The following is a 7464-nucleotide window of genomic DNA, read 5'->3' as shown; positions in this document are numbered from 1 at the left end:
GACCCATTGTTTACTCTAATATTCCAGACCAATATAAAATATACTTTAATTCAGTATTACATATTTAGAGACAAAATTCTTCAATTCCTTCATTTCTTTAAAGACTTTTTCTAAAAAAGTAGTTGATAAAAAATAAAAATGTTTGGGTTTTGAAAGTAGAAATTAACTGAAAGATAATTTCCTATTTTATGAGAGAGAGATTAATTAATTGAGAATAGTAATGGCAGAACTCTCAATATCTGAAATACAAATTGGTCTAAAGTTGCTCTATTTTTCAGGGTTCTCATAGAAACAGAACCAATTATCTATTATCTATTATCATCTATTATCTACCATCTATCATCTTTCATCTATCATCTATCATCTATCTATATATCATCTATCATCTATCTATTGAAGGAGTGGAGGGATGGGGAGAGAGAGATATAAAGAATTTGCTCACTTGATTATGAAGGCTGAGAAGTCCCAAAATTTATAGTTGGCAGGCTGGAGACCCAAGAAAGCTGATGGTATAAATTCCAATCCAAAAGTTGACAGGCTTGATACTCAAAAAGAGTTGATTTTTCAGTTTTAGTCTGAAGGCAGGAAAAGACTGATACCCAAATCAACAGTCAGGCAGAGAAGTTATTTCTTATTCAGCCTTTTTGTTCTGTTGGAGTCTATAAGTGATTGGATTAGGCGCACCACATTTGGGAGAGCAATCTGCTTTGATCATTCTACAGGTTCTAATATTAATCTCATCTAGAAACACCCTCACAGACACACTCGTAATAATGTTTGAACAGATTTCTTAGTACCTCAAGGCCCAGTCAAATTGACACATAAAATCGATTATCACTGTCACCAAATATTTTGAATGAATGAATAAACCATTTTACTTTGGATTTTGACATGTAACTACATCTTTGCCCAAAACAAACTTACTTTGTCTTTGCTAAGGGATTTATTGCTTCTTTTAAGCTTTTCATTAGTAACAATCTTCTGATTTCCATTCTTATCTTTAAGTTGGAATAAAACTCTTCAGCTATAATGAATAGTTGTGTAATGAGGAAGGGAGGACTTCAGCCCCATTATTGCCTAATCCCTACTGAGTGAGTTGTCACTCATTTTCAATAAAACAACTTTCTCTTACTCTTATATACTATGAAAATCCATAGCTGCTCTAACGTGACATTTTTCTGTGGAGCATTTGGCATTCATTGTAAATGTATTATTTTAATTACTGTCAAATTAAATTTTCAGATTAGATTTGCTATTAGGAATAAAAAGAACAAACCTAGGGTGAAAATAAGAAAATAAGGCAACAAGAAAATTCAGACATCAAGAATAAACAGCAGGAAGAGAAACTCGTGGAAACATGTGGCAACCAGAAATGAGGCCATAGTCCTTTTTGGGTAGTCTGTCCCAGTCTTCAATATCTGATCTAGTGACCTGTATTTAAACTCGATATGACAGTTTTATGGGACACATCAGGGGAATCTGGTGAAGCATCTCACAAACCATGTAATAATCATCAAAGACATACTTCTCAATAGGACTAGACTTTTAAACATCAGGCAGGTCACTACATGTCATTGCTTGTGTAAGTTGAAACCGAATCACTGCAAATAATGACCAAAAGCTTATATTGATTTCCATATTTTTATTTTTTAAATGGCTGTCATGCTTTTCTACCTGTTATTTTTTTTAAACAACGTATTGAGATGTAATTCACATACCATAAAATTCAATTATTTATAAGATACAGTTCAGTAGTTTTTAGTATGCTTGCAGAGTTGTGTAAATATCATCAGTATCTAATTTCAGAATGTTTTCATGCCTCCCAAAAGAAATCCCATATTCTTTAGTAGTGACTTCCCATTCCTTCATCCATACCTCCTGGCTTAGGCAACCACTTAGCAACTTTCTGTCTCTACAGATTTGCCTGTTCTGGACATTTCATATAAATGGAATCATGTGGTCTTCGTGACTGGTTTATTTAGCATAGTATTTTCAAGGTTTATTCATGTAGTGTTTATCAGTTATTCATTTCTTCTAATTGCTGAATAATATCCTATTGTGTGGCTATACCACATGTTATTTATCCATTCATTCTTTGAGGGGTATTTGGGTCATTTTGACTTTTGAGCTGTTATGACTAATGCTGCTATGAACATTTGTATGCACCTTTTTGTGTGGACATATATGTGCATTTCTCTTGGGTATATATCTAGAAGTAGAATGGCTGGATCATATGATAGCTCTATGTTTAACTTTTTGGAGTATTGCCAAAAAATTTTCCAAAGTGGGTGCACTATTTTACATTTGCACCATTAATGTACAAGGGTTCCAATTTCTTTATACTGTGATCATCACTTGTTATTGTTTGTATTTGTGATTTTAGCCATTCTAGTATCTCTCTGTGGTTTTGATTTGCATTTTCCTAATGAATAAACATATTGAGCATTTTTTCATGTATTTGCTGGTTGTTTGTATATATTTGGAGAAATGTCTTTTCAATTTCTTTGCCCATTTTTAATTAGGTTATTTAATTGGGTCTTTTTAATTGTTGAGTTGTAAGAGTTCTTTATATATTCTGGATATGTCCCTTGTCAGATATGATTTGCAAACATTTTCTCCCAACCCTATGGGTTGTCTTTCATTTTCTTGATGGTATTCTTTGAAACATTAAAGTTTTTAATAAATTTTGATACAGTCTAATTTATCTCTTTTTTCTATGTTCTCTTTCTTGTGCTTTGTTGTTATATGTAAGAAATAATTGCTAACCCAAGTTCATGAAGATTTACTTCGTATTTTCTTCTGAAAGTTTTAGAGTTTTAGATTTTACAATTAGGTGTATGATCTATTTTTGAGTTAATTTTTTTTCATGGTGTGAGGTAGGTATCCAAATTCATTCTTTTGCATGTGGGTATCATGTTGTCCCAGCAACATTTACTGAAAAGACTATTTTTTCCCCTTTAGATAGTCTTAGCATCCTTGCCAACATCAACTGACCCTTGTTACAAACTGGATGTTTATGTACCACACCACACCCCCCCAATTCATATATTGAAATCTAATCCCTATTGTGATGGATTACCAGTGGTATTTGGGATTGGGGCCTTTGGAAGGTAATTAGGTCAAGAGATTAGAGCTCGTATGAATGGAATTAGTGCCCTATAAGAAGAGGCCAGAGAGCTAGGTCTTTTTTTTTTTTTTAACATATGATGATGTAACAAGTTGACAGTCTGTAACCCAGAAGAGGGCCCTCCCAGAACTTGACCATACTGGCACCCCGATTTTGGACTTTTAGGCCCCAGAATTGTGAGGAATAAATTTCTGTTGCTTATCAGCCATCTAGTTTATGATATTTTGTTATAGCAGCTCAAACTGAAAACCATAATGTAAAGGATTATTTCTGGGCATTCAATTTTATTCTACCGATCAATAAATCTAGACACATGCCATATCATATTGTTTTGTTTACTGTAGCTTTACAGTAGTAATAAATTTTGTAGTTATAAGTTTTGAAATTGGGAGATAATAGTTTTTTCCAATTTTGTTCAAAACAATCTTTTATATTTCATATAAATTTTAGAACCAGCTTGTCAATTTTTTGTGAAAAAGGCAGCTTAAATTTTGGTAGGGATTTTCTATCCCTTTCTATAGATTGAATCTGTAGATCAATTTGGGGAGTATATTATCTTTGCAATATTAAGTCTTCTGATCGATGTACATAGAATTTATTTCCATTTATTTAGATCTTTACTTTTTTCAGCAGTGTTTGTAGTTTTCAGTGTACAAGTCTTGCCCTTCTTTTTTTTTTTTCTTAACTCTTGTTCTAAACTCCAAATATGAATGAAACTCAGTAACGTCCAGGAACCATGTCTTAGTCAACCCTGCATTCCTCCTACCTGACTTAGTATCTTAAATTGTGGTTGGCAGTCTTTGTACTTACTGAAGTGAATTGAGAAATTACTTTCATATCCATAGAAAGTTCATAATATTTTCTTTTCACTACAGCACCCCATTAAGAAAACAAAAAATATTAACCCCATTTAATTGGAAAGTTAACTTATGGATGATATATTAAGGCCAAACAGGTTAATTGGCATGGCCGAAGGGACTCGGTTCATGTCAAATATGAAATTAGAGCACAATTCAGAATTGTCCTTTAGCATTGTATTAATTCTAAAAGGCTTTAAGCTGAGAAGCACATGGAAAAAATCAGGAGGAAAAAGAGGAGTGGCACCAAGTGATTTTTACTATACCACGTTAAACATGTATATTGTCATATCATCTAGCTCCTTTAGGGCTAAAAGAAGGGTTTCACTCAGCAGATATATTTCTTTCTTAAACTCCTAAGTTAACAAAGAGTTTGGAAAAGCGGCTTACAGTTATCTCTATGTCACATTTCAGTGACTCATTGATGTGAGAATCTTGACTTAATGAAAGTTAAGACCTGATTACCAAAGATGGAGTTAAAGATATAGCAAATCATCTAGACACTCTTTTCTACTTATGTTTCATTGGTAGGGGTCTTTTTTATGAGTTGACACCTCCTAGAATGTCTCTGCTTCAGGCTTTAGAATTGAGCATTCAGTTAAGCATTTGGTTGAGCATCCAATAGAGAAGCCCTTGATGGACTAAACAGGTGTTAAATTACTGCAATTAAAAGGATAGCAGGGAATGTGTATCTAGTATTTACTGAGAACACTTACCAACCAGGAATACATTGTCAAGGTGAGGGGTCCAAATGGACCAAGAGGAGCGTGCTAGACCCCTGATTACATAATTCTTATTAGAAAGGGGAAAAGAGAACCACTGAGAATTTATTAATGATGAAAATGGGAGGTTCATCATTAAGGGTATCACACAATGTGGCCTAGAAGGAACCACTGTGGTTGACTCATGACTTTCAGGTCTGAAGTGGATGACGGATGATGACGGCTCAAGATGCCTGGGCTCAAGCTGAAGAAACTTTCAATTTTAAACGCCTAAAAAAGAAATAACCTAATACTCCAGGAAGTAGTTCTCAAGGGAGCCAGGTTAAAATCTGTGATAATAGAGTATTGTTTCTCAATAGGAAAATATAAGTAGGGAGAGGGGACTTCTGAGATGTGAGTGAAGCACAGTAGAACTTGCAGATGAAGATGTGAGTTGAACCACTCTTAACCACATATTCATTATTTTATTAATTGTTTGAGAGTCAAACCAATGAATATAAAGGAAAGGTAAACATTTAACAGAGGCCAGGAAATAGACTCTTAGCATATGTGAGTGTAACATTTGTAACTCCGTTATATTCAAATGATTCTAGAGGTCCATGAAATTGGTAATTTCCTGAGCTTGACTTCTGAATCTGGGGTTGTTATGAGAGACAAGTTGTTTATTAGGAAGTGACTTAGCTAGAAAATGAGAGATAATCTTTAAAAAATTTTGTGTTTGGGGGCAGACCGGGCTGCGGCCCCGGCAGGGCGTGGCGAGATGGAGGTGACCGGCTTATCGGCGCCCACAGTGACCATTTTCATCAGCGGCTCTTTCAATAGCTTTCTCTCTGAAAAGCGGTACAGTCACGGCCTTAACATAGTTGAGTTCAAGTGTAAACTAGAGCTTGTGGTGTGCAGCCTTGCTTCTTGCATGGAACTGGAGCTGTTTGGTGCTGATGACGAGTTGTACAGCGAAGCAAGCTGAGTCGGGAGGGTGCCTGGCGGGGCTCGTACCCCGATGATGGCTGCCGCATCCACGTCATAGACCACGGCGGTGCTGGCCTTGGAGAGTATGAGGATGTGTCCAAGGTGGAGAAAGACAAGCTCTCACAAGAAGACTACAACCGGAGGCAAGATTCAGTTCACTTTCCTGAAGGGCAGCAAGCTAGGCCGATACAACGAAGAGGAGCGGGCACAGTGAGAGGCTGAGACCATCTAGCGCCCCACAGAGGAGAAGGCCCAGGCCAGTGCCATCCCTGTGGGCAGCGGCTGTGAAGCGCCGGTGTCTGGGCAGTCCCCTCACCTGGGCACTGTCATGTATGTAAGATGCACAGATTTCAAGCCTGGCTACTAGCTTGGTGTGCACTATGATGAGCCACTAGGAAAAAATGATGGCAGTGTGAATGGGAAATGCTACTTTAAATGCCAGGCCAAGTAGGTGCCTTTGTCAGGCCATCAGTTGTGACTGTGGAGGATTTCCCCAAGGAAGACTACGGGTTGGATGAGATGTGACGCCCAAGGAAGGACAGCTTCCTGCTCCAGCGAACTTGCCCACTTATTGCTCCTCTCTATGTGGCCCTCTTCCTCTGACTTTGTTTTTATTTATTCACTTCGTCTTTGCCACTGACTTTTGAGACTTGTGTATTAAATTTGCTGGACCTGGAGAAAAAAAGTTGTTTGGGTTTGGTGTTGGTTTTAATTTGTCAGCAACTCTGATAAAATAGGTAGTAGGTAGCATGAATATTTACAGTAAAATATTTGCACTACTTGGGTTTTATTTCATGTTAACCTTATCTTCCATTAACATAGTTAATGGAGTTTATTTGGAGGGAATAGAACTGTTCAACATTTCTATTTAGGAGTTTCTTAGAGATGACAAATATAAGAAAGCAAAGACCTTTGTCATGAAGGTGCATTTCCATAGTAAATATCCAAATCTAATTCAGGAGAAAATTAAATATAAATTGTCATCTTAGTTTTTCATCTTAGTTTTAAGAAGGCTCATAGCTTCTTACAAGAAAAAGAATCAGATTATTGTTGTTGCTGAGGAAAGTTGAGATACAATTTTGAGTAACAGGTTACCTAGGTGTTTTCCTCAAACTATTGTGTGAATAATACATGATCAGTTCCAGGTTTTAAGGGTGAAAGCTATTTTTCCTGCAGTGGCGTTTGGATGTGACACAGAGCGTGCTCAGAAGTCTCTCTGGGATGTCTTTGGGAACTGCAAATCCACACGTAAGTCCTCAGGATATTTCAGGTCCCAGGAGAAGAGAGCCTGAATGCAGCTCATAGCACGTAGCAATAAAAGAACTGATTTCGAGGGACAAATAACAGAACTGTGAATTAGGACCTGTGGCGAGACCTGATAGTGGCTCTGAAGTTGTGAGGAATCTTGGAGCAGTTTTTTGTTCTCTGATGTTTATAAGCAGGACAAGTCATTTCAGTCAGCAATATATCAACATTTGTGTCCTCCCTTTTGAGGCATTTGGTTATGAAGCTGCCTCTAAGTTTAGAAGCTGCAGAGGAAGAAGATACTATCCTTTTCCCCATCATCTCACCCCTCCTCACTGCAGGCATTTGAGGGATGAGCAAATGAATAAATGCTAAGCCCTCTTTTTTGATTTTGAAATCAATAATAACAAAGGAAGGAGCAATTAAGAAGATCAATAGCTGAAACAAAGTGAGCACTCATAATTTCCCTTTACTTTTGAAAAATGTCTTATATCAAGACAAACTGTTTTTTCTTTTCTGCTTCAGGTTTTCATTCTTTATACCT

At 36.6% G+C, this 7464-nt stretch overlaps 1 pseudogene; it reads left to right on the top strand.

Annotated features, from left to right (window-relative positions):
* The first annotated feature begins 5466 nt into the window (after window positions 1-5466).
* On the top strand, window positions 5467-6200 carry LOC102884480 (annotated as a pseudogene).
* The last annotated feature ends 1264 nt before the right edge of the window (window positions 6201-7464 follow it).

This window comes from Pteropus alecto, unplaced genomic scaffold, assembly GCF_000325575.1.
Source record: "Pteropus alecto unplaced genomic scaffold, ASM32557v1 scaffold81, whole genome shotgun sequence".
Taxonomy (NCBI): Eukaryota; Metazoa; Chordata; class Mammalia; order Chiroptera; family Pteropodidae; genus Pteropus; species Pteropus alecto.
The sequence above is the reverse complement of the archived record's forward strand: the minus strand, read 5'-3'. Positions and strand labels throughout refer to the sequence as shown.